Source organism: Ornithodoros turicata, chromosome 8, assembly GCF_037126465.1.
Source record: "Ornithodoros turicata isolate Travis chromosome 8, ASM3712646v1, whole genome shotgun sequence".
Classification (NCBI taxonomy): Eukaryota; Metazoa; Arthropoda; class Arachnida; order Ixodida; family Argasidae; genus Ornithodoros; species Ornithodoros turicata.
This window is the reverse complement of record NC_088208.1, coordinates 24,281,758-24,297,674: the sequence shown is the minus strand read 5'-3', so window position 1 is coordinate 24,297,674 and position 15,917 is coordinate 24,281,758. Positions and strand designations below refer to the sequence as shown.

The window sequence follows — 15,917 nt, the reverse complement described above, 5'->3', positions numbered from 1 at the left end:
ATGTCTGCCACTTTTACCCTTTCACGAAAGCCTCGAAAGACAAGATTAATCGTGCACTCAGTAGGGGGTGCGATTTGTTGTTCAGAATGTCACCATTGTCGCAAAATGATACCGTTACCGTGCTCAAAGCGTGAGGCGCACGACCTTTTGTGACAATTAACGCAGCTGCACAAGTGCCACAAAAAGGCGTACACCTCCCGTTTACCACAAATCTGCATGGGGACACAACGATGCCATTCAGGATTATGCTTGGATGTGTTATGGCGGGGAAGTTCTGTGTTTAGAGTGTATCCGTGTATTCACACGACCGACATTCTCCAGCACACGCCAGCGGAACATGCGAAAAACGTCATCGCTTTCTGTTGTCACGTGAGCGCGAGCACCCGACGTCGTGTCTTCACGTGCACTGCTAACCGTGGGGGATATCCGGCGACACAGCCACAAGATATTCGGTAGCAGACGACAGGGAAAGACGCTGGCTGTGTGATCTGCTAAGTGTCGTCTGCTAAGTACGCAATACGCCATTCCCGATATTTCAGCACCGTGTAAATGCTCAACATAACATGGGGCAGAACTTCGAATCCGTGGGCAGATTTTTTTTCCTTTTTCTTCCCCTAGAACCTTCCATGAGGATGCCCTCGTGGGAATACACGGTAAGTGTAATTATCTACGAACACGACGCCTACGACGTACGACAAGAGACAAAAGCATTAAAACCATCTTCGTATATGTTTAGAATGTACTAACAACAACACATCTATATCATCTCAGCCTGAACCAAAGGTTCGTTCTCATAGTGCACACTAATGTGAGCCCGTCGCAATAAGAGCTATAGCACAGGCTCAGCGCTTACCCGAAAAAGATGGTCACACTTCGGCGGAATGTCTCTCAGTCGTCCCCGGGGGAGCATTCGGAGCAACGTGACAACGACCATCTCCGATGGAGTCACAGTGCAAGTGGAATCCAATTTTCCGTGCTGTTCTTCGAGAGAGGTATAATTTCTCCTCTTCGTCCTCAGTGTTGTTTGCGAGCGGAAAAGCTGCCACAGACGACAGCGGCGTGAAGTGTGGAAGATTATCGGGCATACCGATCCGATGAGGAAAGCAGAACAACTGCGGCGTGTCTTTTGATGTGCGAGGCGAGAGCTCGACTTAACTCCCAGCACTATTTTGCGGTTGAATGGGAAAGCTCAGACTATTGCGCAGAAAACGACAGAAAAGATGGCAAAACCTAGGGCTACGTGCATTATTACAGGCCTGAACGCGTCATTATTTCTCTCATAGAAAACTTGTGCCGAAATTAGTTGACTTGCATACCGCAATAGCGCTCGCTACATGACCCGAAATGGTGGCGATGATTGTTGGGTGGTCATAAGCATAAACTGTGACAATATGTGTAAGAGTGATAAAAACGCGGTTTATCACACCCATTTCGAAGATCCCAGTTGCAGAAAAAGCTGAAACATGTATGAATTTTCCTTGGCGCACGTAGAAAAAAAAAGTGTGATGACGACAGGTAACGTCATCTGCTATATGATCATCTGCTGGCTCAGAACTGGCCTTGTAGACCTTCGCAAGGACGTACGGTCTAACTGATGAGGCCTTCAGGCGGCTGACCTTTTCACACATAGCTCAGATCGTGACTGCACAGTTTTAGCAGAACACTGCTTGCGATAACAGTTTTGTCATATCTCCCGCAACGTGAGGGATTCTTAATGTGTACAGTCATCTTTCGGTGCATCGTTTACGTAAATGGCAAATCAACCGTGTAATCTATCGTACGCTGTAAGCACGGTGGCTATATCGGAAATTCCAGAATCCGTACTTCAGACTGGCGGCTCCGAGGTTCCTCATTATCACGCATTTGAGTCACTACGAGTTGTTTTGGTAATATGGTGATTAGAAGGTTTCCCAGGAACATCGTGGAGCTCTCTTGCTCTCTTTCGTTTTGTATTTTCTGGACAAGCTACGCTCCAATCAGCAGTGTGCTAACTCAAGGTAGACTGTTCGACACTGTTATCAACATTATATTACAAGGTAAACGGCAATGACTACGTATGCTCAATGCTTGTATCCAACACAATTTTAATGGGAACTAAATGGGAATTTGGAGTTATAACCAGGGATCCGCAACCGAAACGAAACCCGAACCGAAAACCGATAGAAAACAAACCCGCATTCTTCGCTGCCCTGGAACTGAACCGAACCAAAATATTACTTTCCTCGCGTTGTAACGGAACGGAACTGAACCGAAATAAATTGAGGCGGTTACCGGTTCCCGAAACGGTTCAGACTTGATGTGCATTGTGAGTGATCGGAGGTACTATTTACACAGCGGATTGGGCCGCGTTGCAAAACAAATTCGAAATCAAACCAAATCAAAACAAAACCCAAGTGCGCGAGGGAATTCCTCCCTCACAGCTATTGCGGTCATTCAGTTGTGTAAGTTTTGAGGTCGTCCTTTTGGCAGTTGTAGGCTTCCTTGTACGCGATCTTTGTCGTCCAACAACCGCAAGTTTTCATTTTGGGCTGCGGAAATAACGGCCAGTCCCTGAGCAGGTTGTAACAGGGTGTATACGATGAGTGAACATACAGAGTACTGTATGCGACCGTAGCCATAGATCGAGAAGTTATTCGTAAAAAAGAACTGGTTACGAGTTAAGTTACCGTGTCAAAAATGTAAATAAGTTAATAACGAAGTTCTACATCCTGAAATGTAACTTGCAGCTACAGAATAATAACTTGCAGTTAATATGTGGACGTGAGTGAACGGGGAATTCAAAGTAACTTGGAACTTAGCTTGAGTTACTTTGGCAAAGTTACCTGAAAAAGGAACGAGTTCCTCTGAAAGCGACCACGGCGCAAAAGTACCGAGTTAAGTTACAAGTTACCAAAAAAAAAAGGAACTTAGCAGTAACGAGTTACCTCGAACTCTGACCGTAACGTTGCACCTGAAATGCTGATACGTAACACCCGGTGTTGCTGTGAACCACTGCTGCGTCCGCAACACAACAACAACAACAAAAGTGCATATGTGTTATTTGAGAATTGTGAAGGTGTGCTTGCTTTTAACCCATAGCAACTTGCTCAAAATTAACTTTCCCGAACCGGTTCGAACCGGAACCAATATGCCTGAACCCGAACCGAACCGAAAAACAAATAACGGTTCCGATCCCTGGTTATAACGCCACTGCAAAATGAACAAATGAACAAAGTAATTCGAAATGTGCTCGTGGTTTGTGTTTTAATGCCCCTTTAATGCACTGCATGCTTCTTCCTCCTTCGCGTACCTGCAATAGAAATTACTTCATCGCAATCGCCATAACTCCTTTTATAGCAACCACCCATCACCCTACACAGCAATACGGGGTATATGCCCGGAACACTGAAGGACTCCTTCCGTACTCTCCCAAACTTTCATCCTCCCATAATCCGCTGCCACATCTCTTGCTGAATTGGCAAGAGTGGTGCGGTATAGATCCCAGGCTTAGGAGGGTCGAGGCATTTAAAGGCCTCTTCGAAGAACCGCACTCTCTTCTCCTGGAGGCATCCGTGCTACTTTTCCAGCTCGACGAGCTCAAAGCACGCTTCGCCATAAAGCTCATACGGTATCTCAGCTTTCAAGTTGGAACCGTCGCACACCACCTGAAATCCATTTTGCTCGTAATCGCATCAAGCCGACAAATTAGCCGATGGAAGTTGAGCTGCTTTGGTGGTTGCCCGGATGCGAGAGTATTTATAGTGCGTCGCTCGCGTAGGGTTTATCCGCCATGTCGAGTCGTCCGGGAGCTGATGAAGGTGACGTATGGAGAGGCCAGGAAGGAAATTGCATTATACGGTATAGTCTCATGTCGTTGTAAGTTAGCTGGAAGTGGGAAAGAATGAGCGCTTGTAACAGTGGTGATCAGTGATTGGCTGATTGCAGATGAAACGTGCCGCATTGGCCTACTAAGCAAATGAATTCAACGGATGATGTAAGCAGCGTCAGTTGCAAAGGACGACGACGTGGTTGATAGGAAAAATGTGGATGCCTGTTGTGTAATCCCGCCGACGTTTAGGCTCTGTGCGGTTTCGTTCAACCTTTCAAGGGACACTAAAATGCAAATATATATATATATATATATATATATATATATATATAGTTCCTCGTGGAATGAAATGAAGGTAATGGTATCTGTTACCTTGGCAGCAATACAAAGAAGAAAAAAACGGCAGAAATCGCGGTGCAGATTGCCATTGAGATGCGATAGTATTTAAGAGCTCATCGCTGACATCCTACGGTGACGGACAGTAGAGACCTGTGAAGACTGAAGTAGCTGACGTACTTGGCTAGCTTGTCTATGCTTCTTAACAAGACACAATCCATAACATTTTCTATACGGGTTGTGGTAATTTATCGTCACTGACTGGTCGAAGCTTTCCTTCATAAAATCCGCGAAGCAGTTGTTCTGGGTCTTCTTAATGTCCATATTGTCTCCCATGACGATCATGGGCATGTTGTGTTCCTTCAATTTTTCTATGCAGGTGTTGCTTCCAGACTAATTGAAGAGTTTGGCTAGAAGGAACTTCTTCGTCTCGCCTCTAGGGGATCCCGGCGTAGTGTATACAGCAGGATGAGGGTGGGGGGCCTTCATGTATAGTCCACTTGTACACGCATAGGTGGGGTAACTTCGACAATCACACTGGCAGTTACCGTGGTACAGAGAGCAGCCCAATGAAGGTTACTGAGGTATGCCCGTGTTTTTCCTGCGGTGGTTAGTTCGCAACTACCCTATTCCCAGATTGGGAGGGCCGGACTGCACAACTCTTCCTCTCCTGTACCACCACCACCACATTTTCTCTTTTCTTTTTTCCTCCACCCTTCCCTCTACTCTCTTGCGTGTCCTGAGCCGCCACCCACGAGCAGGCTTACCGCACCACCCTCAAACGCCATTCCCCCGTCTCTACGTCATCAACTTCGTATGCAGCGGCTATAGGGCGTGTTCTGCCTTATTCTCTACTTTGAGCGTTGTACTTGTCTGTCGCTGAACTGTCTTGGTCGCTATGATAGTTTCGCCATATCTCGAGTATGTGGCGGCACCGGCGTTTCGGTTGTCCTCTCTCTTCGTAAGGGAAACGCAATAGCTGCAGATCATTCATATTTTTTCATTGGTTCAAAACGGTCTTGCAACATTGGACCAATATTGGCAGTTTCATTGGCACAATATCGGTCCGAGTTGCACGGCCAATATTGGACCAATGTAACTTATATTGGCTGCCAATGTTGGACCGATATTGGACCAATTGTGGTGTGCTGCTTTGGTCTCGCCTCCTAAAGCGGGGGGCGGGGGGCGTAACGTGGGGCAGACGAGCGATCCTACGTTGCTCGAGGGAGGGGGCAGTGGGATGCAGGGGAAGGGGAGGACCGTTAACTTATTTGCTGGTAAGCACAATCTCCTGGAGTTGGGGTTCAGATGTGCTGGTGGTGGTGGTGTGCCGTTGGTGGGCTGCATAGCTCGCTGCAATCTGCGTCTTGCATCCGTCTTCCATCTGTGCAATGGCTGACCTTCAGCGTGCTATATAGTGGTGTTCTGTTTTAAGAGTTGCCGGTCGGTTCTCTTTTTTTTATCTTCAAAACCTATAGTTCGGGGCAGGTTAACTCTCGCTGATCAACTGCGCCCAAAAATCTTAAGATTTTCATGATTAGCTTAGGCGGGCACATACCGCTTCCGAGTAACAACGTACAGCGACCACATGCTTGAAACTGTTGCTTGTACACTGCTCATTTTCTGAAAACACCCATAGGATATGATGTAGGGTGATGGGAGTAGTTTTACACCTAAGGTGCGTCAGCCTATAGTCGTGTTCAACTTAAGAAGGAAAAGAAATCGAGTCCGCGTGCTCTCAAAATATTACAGCGCCGCAGATAGGATGGCTCGACAGAGGGAGGTCACGCTCCATACTGCGCCAGATAATCTAATACTTCATACTCACGCTGCTTCCGTATTAGCTGTTAAGACTGGCCGCGTGACGCTACTCGGGCCTTCCCTGCCACTCCCCTACTGATGCCGCATGGTGGCGCTGCAGTGTTTATCCTGGCTCGCTATTGCGTCTCTTTATCTTCAACGGCGTATGTAGTGGACGCACTTGATTTCTTTTCCTTCTTGAGTTGAATACGGCTATAGTGTGGCGACATACCGCACGTGGCGCGGCGTATAGGACTGCGGATAATTTCGACCACCCGGGGTTCTTTTGCGCCGGAAATCTCCGACAGACGGTGCTGGAAACAGTGTTTACCTTTCTTACATTGCTACCGACCTTGCTAAAGGTATGACGTGCTGAGAGCATATTTGCATGCTTTTGAGGCAAACACGTAAAAGAGTCGCGCTAACAAAACATGTCGATCGACCATTGCGCCTTCTCGTATGCCCCACTCTCAACGTGCGGACTGCATTATCCGCTGGCGGAGACGCGCACCCCTGTTCCTGCAGCTCTTGAGTCGTCAAGGAGTATACAGCCTGCTCAACCAAAGTTTGCGTATGCTATCTACACGTGACTCGCGGTGGAATATAGGAGTAGTTTCAATAACAGCCAGGGGCTCCAGGCTTTCCAGGACGCACGTCTGAGTCCAATTCGAACGTAAGGTTTTATTGGCAGTGGTATAGATCATGCGACGAAGTCGAAGTAACGAGATGATGGGCGCGCAGGAAGCGGTTGGGGAGGCCTTCCCCTGGAGCCGCACTTATTCCTTATTTAACTATCTCTTAATGACACAAACGCCTGTCGCGCCCTAATTTTCTTAGTTACGGACTATTATTTCCCGTACTGTAGCCAATCAAATCTTCCGTCCTCGGACTTTCACATTCTTGGCTCTTCAACGTTGTCAGGAAGGAACATATATTTACATTCGTTCATGTCGAACTTCTCAAGGTTACGTGGACGCTTGAGGGCGACGCTTGACGACGCTTTGCACTCGATGCGCTTTGGCTCATTCTGCGTGTTTTCTGTTGTTAGTTAGACCGTCGCCATTATTACTGGGGGAGAAAAGTGATGCTCGACATTCCGCCGACATTCGCCCGGCATTCGGCGACGCGAATATAGAAGCGGTCCATTCCGTACAAACGCCTAAATGTGTGTACAGACTTCTACGCTGTGTCTTCTGTCTTTGTTCGACAATGGCGACACCAGTCGATATCGGAGGTCAATCGGTTGCCCCACTCCCCCAACGTCACCCGCAACAATAAGTTGGAGAGAGCCAGGAAAGTGTTCTTTCTTGGCGTGTAATCTGAAAGAGTTTCTGCGCGGAGATGTGTTTTCCTTGCAACGTAGATGGCGTTTCTCGATCGACATCTGAAATCCGCTTAGAAGAGTGGGTTCTGTGTCACTGCCTCTACGGCTTTCGCGAAAACGGTTACTCGCATCGACTGACACTGCAGCTGCAGTTCCTTGAGCGCATTTGGCCTCACTCCGTTTAGCTTCTCTACACTCGGTGTTGTCTTATTCCACGGTTTTCTTATTTTTCTCCGCAGAATTCATCTCGTTTGGGCGCCGCGTCAGGCTGTTAGAGCAACGTACGACGTAACTTTGAACTGCGGGAATAACCGCCTTTGGGGATTTCTGCTGCGCATTTGTGCGAGTTTGCGCAGCCAAGTTTCTGCACACTTTTTTGGATAAGACGGTAGTATAGTTCTTTTTCTTCTCGTTTATAGCAGAAGAAAAGCTTGCATGTTGTGAAACACGGAAACACAAGTCTTGAATTAGGTCAGAATAAATTGGAGGAACCGCTCCTAACCGCGTCGGGATTAACGTCTCCGTGTTTCCCTTTATATCATTTAATCATGTCGAAGCGACGCCCGAAGGTAATGTAACTTGGATACAGCATTAGGTCGAAGAGCTGGAAAGACAAAAGCCGCTGGTTTTCTTATGGGGTAGTGTACAGCTCTCAAGCGGTGAATCACCCCAGGCCATAGTGTTGATTTATTTGTTGTTGTTGCTGGTTTTGTTATTGATTATGAATTCTTCGTGTTATAAGTTGTTATTGCTTCCCGTATCACCCAGAGCCGTGTACAGGGGTGATACCAGAGTCAATACGCTGCTCTGCGTATCGCCCATCTAACCGAATGCTTCTGATATAGGGCTAAAATTAACTGTGCGTACGTCAATCGCGCTCCGAAATAGATTTCACTAAATTTAATTGGCAACTTATTAGATATACTTCTTAGTGGGGAACTGCTGTCTGTCCTTTAGGTTCACACGTGCGTTCAGTTTTCATCCAACAGAAGTTGTTCAAAGAGCTGACACAATAAAATTCGCATTCTGACCAAATTCTGCGGCCATCTGTACACTTGGTGTACCTCTTTTGCAACCGCAGTTTCACCTGTGTACTACTCGCGACACACTTGTCTGTTATGTGCAGCTCGTGGTTGAACCACCCCTGGCGGCGGTGTCGCGCACGAAGAAGCTGTCCGAAAATCGCCGTGTACCGACACTGCGCGACCACCCTCACAAAATGGTTTCGGTATAATCTTTTTCCTTCTTCTTCTTCTTCTTCTTTGGGACACCTCAGGTTGCATTCGTTTCGCTTTTTCCGTTGTTACTTCCTGGCGTATTTACGTGTTCCGCAGTAGCCTCACGTCTCCATGTTTCCCTTATTTCAATCAATCAATCAATCAATCAATCAATCAATCAATCAATCAATCAATCAATCAATCAATCTAAAAACAACAGCTCACCAGTGTAAGATACACAACATGCACCTCTACCTCATATCTTATCACCTTTGGTTTCGGTATAATCTTTTTCCTTCTTCTTCTTCTTCTTCTTTGGGACACCTCAGGTTGCATTCGTTTCGCTTTTTCCGTTGTTACTTCCTCGCGTATTTACGTGTTCCGTAGTAGCCTCACGTCTCCATGTTTCCCTTATTTCAATCAATCAATCAATCAATCAATCAATCTAAAAACAACAGCTCCCAGTGTAAGATACACAACATGCACCTCTACCTCATATCTTATCACATTTGGTTTCGGTATAATCTTTTTCCTTCTTCTTCTTCTTCTTCTTTGGGACACCTCAGGTTGCATTCGTTTCGCTTTTTCCGTTGTTACTTCCTCGCGTATTTACGTGTTCCGTAGTAGCCTCACGTCTCCATGTTTCCCTTATTTCAATCAATCAATCTAAAAACAACAGCTCACCAGTGTAAGATACACAACATGCACCTCTACCTCATATCTTATCACCTTCCAGGTAAAATAACATGGCTCTACATGGCTACATGGCTTTACAAAAAACATATATGCACGAAAATCCCACCACTTACACCGGTCCCCTGAAGTGCATCACATACCTCGAAAACACTCTCATCTCACAAGCCACCACCTTTTATCAGCCGCCGAGGCTATTAAAATTTCATTCGGCTAGAGAACATTATCAAAGTGGCCGGCTCACACAATCTTTTCTCAGATATTCTTTGACGCATACATAGCGCGGGCGAGCAGCCCTTTTCTAAATGGGAGAAAATGAGAGGATTTGCATACGAAGATTGCAAGCGTAGCTCTTTGAATTTGCATGCATTAGGAACATTGAAGCGTTCTTTGTGATCGCTCTTCCTCTATCCTTGTCCGCAGCACACTTTCACGGACTCCCCAAGTCCAGAGTAGCAATTCGCAACCTTCGCATCTGGAATGAGTTCGCTTTTGTGCCAGGTGATGCAGGATCGCAGCTGTCCGATTGTGCGAAAATTTAGTATCCTGTTATGCGCCGTATACTTGAAAGAGCTTGTGGTTCAGCAAATTACGTGTTGGTTATCCTTTTTGCCTTTTGAACATAAATGATATGTAGCATGTGTGTTTCGTCCACGGCTTCGCATCACGTTTTTCTTGGTGTACGTTTCTACGTTGTGCGTTAAATTTTCAAGATGGTACTTGTAATGCAACGATGATATCTGCGATTATATATGCACTTATATATGTGCTTAGCGCGCCGTATACTTGAAATAACGTGCTCTCTAGCAAATTACGTGTTGGTTACCTTTTTGCCTTTTATACATAAATGATTTTTAGGATGTGTGTTTCGTGCAGGGAGTTCATTTCAGGTTTTTTTTTGTCTACGTTGTGCATTAAATTTTCAAGGTGGTACTGGTAATGCAGTTATGATAGGCTATTGCGCAGTTTACTTATACGGGTCTTTTTTTTAATACAGATTTTTCATAAAAAAACTAAGAGCTATACACATCATGTTCTCACTTCTATTATCTATGGGCCTGCGGACGTTCTTGGCCATCTGTTGCTCAACCATCGAGTGAGTAATTACCTAAAAATCGTTCATTAACTTTTTAATCATAAAAGCTAAGAAGTCAGTGTCCCAATGATAACATGTGTGTCCTTCGGTCACCTGATATCGTAGCCGCTCTCAGAACAAAACTCCGGTCAATAGATCGTCCGCAGGAAATTTGTGAAGGAACACCATTTTTTTCTTTATTTTGTTCATTGCTCATCTTCGGAGACGCGTCTTTCCTTCACCCCCAATGTGAGATAGTGAAAGAGCACACTATCGCCTCTATCTCGCTATATTAGGCGGGCCGTTTTAGACAAGGCGTGGTTGGGGAAGCAACCTGCCATAACGCCATGCAATTAGGTCAGCTGTCTGTACAGCTCCCCAGTTTCCCTCTCTCTCCTATTGCCCATGCAGCGACCTCAATGGTCCCTCTCCAAAACAATCTCCTATTGCGTCTTCTGAGTGGACAAACACTCCGTCACGTGATCTCTACAAACATTACCCTCTCCCCTACACAAAGTCAAACCGCCGTAGCGAACTGCGGCATTGTACTGTCGAACAGTATCGTGGCATTTTTTATTGTAACGTTTCACAACAACGCATCCTGGTCAGAGTTCGCTCCGATTACCTTTTGGTTGGTGGAATAAATAAAAACAATAAAAATAATTCTCTTCGCCTTTCTTTTTGCAGGTACCTTATTCGTCGAGGGAGAGGTGCGAGGGGAATGATAAAGTGGTTTCTCATGTAACGGTGGAGCATTGCTTCCCTCGGGAACCCATTACGCTTTCCAGCTAAAGCCTTCTACAATGCCAGCGACTTTTACACAAAATGACGAGCTTCTAGTTTTACGTAATGACATTTTAACGATGTTTCGCTCTCCCTTTTCATTGGCGCCGGGGGCAAAAGCGGCAACTTGATACGCGCTACCCAAAATTTTTGGGCGGCGGCGTACTTTTCGCTCTGAACATAGATGGGCATTAGCGGCCCTTTTAACAAAGCTAGGCGTTAATCGGAATGTCACCGCTTTCAGGAGGCTTTTGAGTTAAAGAAAAGTTCAAATCACTTTTCGTTCTATTGTCTTCTATGGCGTGTTGAGTTACTCCGGAAAAAGCGTCCCGTACGTGCTTGTCTTGTGGGGTTACGGAGCAAAAGTTAGGAGTGAGTTAGGGAACATAGACAGGAAGGATGAAAGAAAACATGGCTGGGGGAGAAAAAAGCGAGCGAGGGAGAAATTACATCCAGGTATCCGACGCAAGAATTCACGCGGAAATGTTGCTAAGCCCAAAGTAGTTAAAATCCTTTGGACATGATCCGCAACTTCACGTTCATGCGCGAAAAAACTTTCATATTGAAAAAGGTATTATAAAGAACAACAAATACCATCTTAACAAGTCTTAAAATAAGGTTGTTGTTGTTGGGGTTTACCCCATGAAGATGCTTCACTGTGCCGCGTCAACGGCGAAACATCCCACTATGATAATGAATTGAAAGTAAGTATTGTAATCTGATAACGCACACAACTGTGGTATCTTCATTAGTTTTAAGGAAATCTTCAAATGTACCCCCCCCCCCCCCCCCACACACACACACACACGCACACATACATCCGATGGACAAACGAGAATGACGTTCTCGCCTATTCAAATTATCGCGCCACCAACAAAATCCCCGCGAGGTCTCAACCAAGCTCCCTCAATCCCGCTCCGACGAACACGTCCCTCCTCCAAAGTTGAAAATGAGCGCGGTCCAACAAAATTCCGCTTCGTGACGTATTTCCTCTCGAGGCAGGAGAGGCCGGCGGTCGAGCGTGCTTTAGGCCGCTCAGCAGAGCTTGGTGGGTTATTCTGTAGGTGGCTGACACGAGAGTCGGTCGTGCATCGTCTGTTCCGCTATTTGTGTGTGTTGCCAGTCGTCATGTGATCGTGGAGTCCCGACTCCCAGAGTTTTAATCACCACAACACAGTGGTGATGGAGCAGCGAGGTTGTGATTGACCAGCAGACGATTGTGTCGTCTGCTTCTTCCGTCGTTCGCTCGAGTATAGTGACCACTGTGTGTGCGCCAAGTGTGTTTCCTTGGATTCCTTACTCGTGAGAACCAATTGGTGTCATTTTAAGAGTTTGGTTGCCTACATAAAACGATGGAAAGGTGAGGAATTCCGTTGCTTGTTACATGATACGTTTTATTTGCGAAACAACGTATTGCATATATACGCAGTTTTTCGCGACTTTATATAGTTTCATGCTTCGTTGCCGGCAGCAGGCGTTCCATTGTTCACTGCTCACTTCCAACAACACCTGAGTTCACAGACAATAACGTGAAACATAGACAGCGAGATCAAAATATCTGGTTTTCTATTATATAGGGGCGGTACGTCCAATCCATTGTCTGTAACGTGGACATATTTGTGATGTTTTACCTGCCGCGTTTGTCTGAATTATAATTATTATGCTTACTCCGTTTCCTGTTACGCGGGTTCTACGTATGGTTACCATCTTCTGTACACTTGGACGATACCTTTGGGAGAATTTATATGGCAGTTATAGCACGTACAGTGGGACTTTGCCCTTGGTACGGGAAACGGCGCTGACCACCTGTACCCCTGTCTGCGGGAGCGGCGCACGGTGAGAGAGTTGAGCTGTCGTCGAATGAGGACGTCTTTCGTTTTCTCTCTCTCACACATTCTAGTTTCGGATTACAACATCTGTTATCGCCAGAGACGTGTCCGTGCTCCCCAGGTCTGTGCCGGGTTTTGTGCCAGAATGACTCTTGGAAACAAGGCAGAGGTGCGGGAACCTTATAAGGAATGTATTCTTGACTATGGAAAGAACACAATACGGGAACTGCTCCAGTCTCGTTGTTCATTCGTGTGGATGGAACAGAGGAAACATGATGCTGCACGTGTTGGGAATCTCTATTCTCTGTACGGCAAGTCTGCAACAAGACGAGCTCCTATTTCGGAAGTCTTTTTTTTATTTTTATTTTCATTTATCTTCGGTGCACGCGGGCCGAAGAGAACAAAAATAAAACCACGTCGAACTGTTCACACCCTGCATTCCGGATGACCTCTAAATATTAGAGGAGCCTTCAATTCAATTACTTTGTTTATTTCATTTATTGCGCACGATTCATCATTTCTAAAAGCCCCTCCCCCTGAAACGAAGGTTCGATTATCAAATACGAGGCCGTTGAACCAACTCCACACGACATCAGAGGCGAAATCACAAGATGCCCCATGCCGGTTTGTATCCTGCCAATCGGCAACGGGATTGCCGCAGTGCAAATTGAAGTAAACGGGGCCGTAAAAACTGGCAATTGCAATCCACATGTATGTGTTACGCAACAGAGGAAAACAAACACCCGATATAAACCTCGTTCCGCGTTCCGGCAACACGAAGATATCACGAAGGTAATTCCGCCAACAGTGTTCAGAGACCGGCCGATCCGTGGCATTTCCTTCTGCGTTCACACTGGCGTTTCGAATGCGGCTCGGCGATAACAATACTTACCTGTCGTATCCGGTGCGACGTTTCATTCTTCTCGCGAACGCCTCGAAAACAAAATAGATCGGCTGTTGTAACTAGGAAAGAAAGAAAAAGGGGAGGGGAGAGGACGATGGAGCACGAGAGTGTTCTGATAGGAATCTGGATTGATTGTGAAGCGTATCACGAAAAACAAAAAAGGAATCTGAGAGAAAGAATGACGTGGAAGCAGACTTTAATCAGCTTTCTTCGCTCCGCTGAACTGAGTTGCAGCGTAGGAGATAAATGTTTTCGCTTCTTTCTTTCTGTTGGAGAGCCGCCACAGACGAATAGGTTTTTGATAGAAGCCTTACGCTGCTCGTTGGCCAGGTAATAATAACAAAAATAAATAAAAATGGGGCAGCAACCGGTCTTGTAGCACTACCGCCTCGTGAGAAAGTGAACTTTTTTTTTGTTTTGGTTTGCTTTGCGGCGAAAGCATTGCCAGTTATATTTCGTGGATGAAGGTGTGGCTTCAGCGCAGAAAATTTCGCATGAGATTTGTATTATTCTTATTAGTAGTTAGCTTGCTGTAGTCGCGTCAGAACGTGCTCGTGTTGTTTATTCTATTCCTTCATGAACTCCCCGGTGTTTTCGTGGACGTCACCCATGAAAGGGGTTTTCGCAGAAGGTCAACACTTGGAGCTTTTCCCAAGTGTAAAGAAACCGGCGAAAAAGGCACGTTCCTGCTCTGCGAGGTGCAGTATAGGAGGCTGTATGCGTGCCATTAAAAGAAAATGAAAAATCACTAAAGGAAATAAACACTCATACGACGCATATATCACTCAAGCTGGTGCCGTAAGGATTCGTTGGGTCTCTAGCTTCCTTCCTTTGTTCTGTTTTGACGGAAGGGACGTTTGATTCTCGGTTCATTGAACAAAGGTTGGTCCCACTTGGGACTTTCCTGACGGTATTAATGCGTATGACGCAGGACCCAAACTTTGCTCGTTTCTTTAAACAAAGGAAAAAGGAGGAGATTCTCCCCCAGTACAAGCTACCGCCTTCACTCTAAGAAAAAAAAAAAAGAAAAAAAAAGGTGAGTAATTGCAGCTTCTAGTCCTCTAGACTGCAATTACTTCCCATTTTACTCCTCTATCCTTCGCACTTACTCCCCAAGACTGCAAATTGGCACTGAACTTGGCAAGTGTTCTTCTGAATGCACCAGTCTACGCATAAATGCGTGCCCTTGGCTAATTTGAATGCATAAGGCTGTATAACTCAGCCAACGTAGCAATTTTCCACCCACACAGAGTAAGAAACAGTTAGCGTTTCTTTCTTCGCGTATTGTGACCTATGTATGTCGCAAGATGTTATATCACTCGATACATCACGGCTGACGGTTTGATTCAAAGTATTTTCGTACATGCACACGAATTATGCAACTGGGACTCTTAGAACAGGGCACGAAATATACACCCCACTCTGTGACATTTACTCCTGAAAGACTCTTTTTTTGTGGCAATGCATTTAGTCCAGAAAAGCAGTAAAATTACTCCTTTTCTTTTTCTTCTTAGAGTGTTCGCCTTTGAATGCAAGTCGCTTCATAGGCTGGGAGATAATATTACAAAACTACTAATCATTGAAGAACATTTGCTGGTTTTGAGTCCATCGTGTCCAGTGCGTACGTGTTCGTCCCCTTGTTCTTTCATATGTTACATCTCCAAGCTGACGCTCCAGCTTGGAGATGGGTGAGACTTCGAGAGAAGTCCAGAGACTTCGTGTTTGTGCCTGTCCCTTCGTGTTCCCTAGTCTCGGAGTTTTACATCATGTATCATTTTCACCAGCTCGCTTGCTTCCTAACCATTTTTTCATTGGTACCAGCTTGTTTAACTTCTAGTGTGTTGTCCTACGCATGATACGATAATAACTCAGATTTTTTAACCATGATTTCATTATTCTATACTGTCGCCTGTACATAGGCCTACAGCGCGAAATGTTTTGAAGGGAAAACTAGACGGCAAATACTTTTCAGTCTCACTCATTATCACGGAGAGCTCTTCAGAGACGGCGCTTTCAAACTTCCAAACACTCGCCGACGAATGGCCGACATTGTATATTGTCACTTACCAACAAAGTCGTCAGCTACAACAAGCTCGTGTTCAGGGCCACACACGGAGACCACGCTCAGTGCTCATTTGTTCATCATCG

The 15,917-nt window shown here is 45.8% G+C and overlaps 1 protein-coding gene across 7 annotated transcripts in view; it reads left to right on the top strand.

Moving 5' to 3' along the window:
- The window catches only part of LOC135366738 (leucine-rich repeat-containing protein 15-like), a 584,634-nt gene that overhangs the window by 416,717 nt on the left and 152,000 nt on the right, over nt 1-15,917 (top strand). For 2 of the 7 annotated variants that reach the window (XM_064599602.1, XM_064599595.1), the window contains exon 1: nt 12,052-12,396. The exons of the other annotated variants lie outside the window; for them this stretch is intronic. The gene's annotated coding sequence lies outside the window, so the exon portion shown is untranslated. Of the gene's footprint in view, nt 1-12,051; nt 12,397-15,917 lie in introns of those variants that run through there. 7 annotated transcript variants of the gene reach the window in all.